This window comes from Echinops telfairi, unplaced genomic scaffold (assembly GCF_000313985.2).
Source record: "Echinops telfairi isolate 266 unplaced genomic scaffold, ASM31398v2 ScPeMD7_7457;HRSCAF=8495, whole genome shotgun sequence".
Classification (NCBI taxonomy): Eukaryota; Metazoa; Chordata; class Mammalia; order Afrosoricida; family Tenrecidae; genus Echinops; species Echinops telfairi.
Window position 1 is genome coordinate 4,367,166 of NW_022111357.1, and position 2,508 is coordinate 4,369,673.

The window sequence follows — 2,508 nt, forward strand, 5'->3', positions numbered from 1 at the left end:
CCGTCCTCGATGGCCCCCAGGCCCCCTCTTCGGCCAGTCTCCCCAGCAGCTCCTGCTCAGCCGCCGCCTGGGTCCCCGGTGCCAACTCACACCCCCGCTCCCCGCCCTCTGCCCCAGCGCCCTCTCCGCCCCGGCCCTGCGGCCGCTCGCTGACCCTGGCCCCACTCACCAGCCCGCCCCGTGGACGCTCCTCGCCGCCCTCTCGCGGGTCGCTGTCCCAGACTGCGGGGCTGGCTCCTAGTCTGGCCCCTCGCCTGGCCTGCCCCCCACACCACCCCCCGCCTGCTGTCCTAAACCCATGTTCCATCCCAGCCTCCTCGGGCTCAAACTCTGGTGAGAGTCCTGCCCACCGAAGCCCAAAGAGGCCCCATCTTCCCCGCGGGGTAAAGGGCAGAGGGGACCCAGGCCTGAGGAGGGAACCCACACTAGAGTCTACACCCCAGGAGGAGCCTTAAAACAGGCTTCATCCACTGAGCAGGCACTTATTGAGCTCCTTCTGCATGCACGGCCTAGTAAACAGAACACAGGAGCCAGGATGCTTCTGATCCTCGGTCCAGAGTGGGGAGGACATTTGTCCAAAGTCATTCTACTGAGCAAGAGCTAATATTTGTGGAGTTCTGCGGGTGGGCTGGGGGGCTGGAGGATTATAAAAGGTGCTCTAGGTAGACCCTACATCTTATCCTCACAACTGTTCATGCATTACGCAAATATGTACTCAACATCCACCATGTACCAGCCCCCATGCAAGATGCGGAAGAGTAAAAGTCACCCAAGGGCAGGTCCTCTAGGAGCCCTGGTGGCATAGCGGCCACACTGGTGGTCAGCTGTTCAAACCACCAGCCAGCTCTGCAGGAGAAAGAGGAAGATTTCTACTTCCTTTGAAGAGTTAAAATCTCAAACTCACAGGAGCAGTTCTACCCTGTCCTATAGGGTCTCTATGACTCAATGGCAGTGAGATTGGGGGGGGGGGTTGTGCTGGGGAAGGGGTGCTATAAGATGGTCTTGCCGGAAGACTGCGGTAATAGTTCTCACTCTGAATCCAGGCAAGCTGTGGGGATGGGAAGGCATGGTGCTCAGCCCCTGAAAACCTACTGTCATTTCTGTGTTTGCACTCTTTTAAACTATTAAGTGCTAGGCAATCCCCTGACCATTTTGTATACTTTATCACATTAAATCTTTACCCTAACCTTATGCAACCTTTATCATCCCCATTTTCTAAATAAGAAAAAAGAGACTTTAAGAGGTTAATTAAGTGACTTGCCCAACCTCACAAACGTAGCTAATGTCAGAGTTAGGGTTGGAGCCTGACTCTATGTGTTTCCAAATCTCATGCTGTAACCACAGGTCACTATTGTTGGAAGCCACACCAAGAACCACGTTTCCTTAGCTCAGTCAAGTGTTCTTTGCATTAGACTAAAGTTCCTCCGAGAATTCTAGAGAAAAACCAGGAGTCTAGAATTGTGACCTCGACCAGTAGTGCAGGCCCTTCTATGGGATATCTTCCGCCAAAGCCTGCAGAGGTATCAACGTAGAATTCTGCAGTCTCATTCTAAAGTTCCAGCTGAGAGACACTGAGGCATGAAGCTGAAGAAGCAATAAAGGAATCCATTCTTGGCTTAGAAATGCATTCAAAGGTCCTTCCCTGGTGAGAAAGGAACATGGGTGCCAAGAGGGAAGACAAGCTGAAAGCGTAGCAAGCATGCAGGAAGCTTGGATATGAAAGTGAGGCTCCTCTGGGGCCTGGGTCTGTGGGCAGCCTCCTGAGGAAAGGCTGATATATAAATCACCTAGGAAACCTGAAGCCGCAGCCTCTTGGATGAGAGAGCATCTAAAGCTTTTTTCCTCTGCTCCATCCTCAATGCCCTTCCCAAATCTGATCACCAATCCCATCTTAAATTATTCATGGCGTGGGCTGTGAAAAGGTAGAGCTTCCAGAAGCTACCAGGTTTAAGACATTCAGCTGCGTCTCCTCGGTCAGAGGTCCCACCACTGTTGTTGGTGTCACCCAGCACAGTAGGCTTATTATAAATTTTATTCATAGAATAATATGTGATAAATATAGTTGTAAATTACTTAACTGTAATATTTTTCAGTTTATATACATACTAACAAAATCATTTAATAAAATATTTCTACATTGAATTACATTATTAATTACAACATCGTTAATAACTGAAGGGAGGCCTTTTAAATGTTTTGCTCCTTTAATTACTACTTAATTCTCAAATAAGTTATTGATATAAGTTCACAAATACTAATCTCCACACTATTGTAAATAAAACACCAGAAAATTAGCTGACACAACAAACAACACAGGCTTGTAGCATGGGCCAGATGAATCCACCGTTAACTGTAATTGGGTAATAATGAAAACTCTGACTGGACCCCATTCGAAAGAAAGTGAAAATTAGCATAGAGTTTTAGCATTGTAGGTATATTGATATGTGAAAGCTAGGCTTACAAAAAAAATATTTTGTTATTGTAAAGCCTCATCTCCCCCACCCCCCC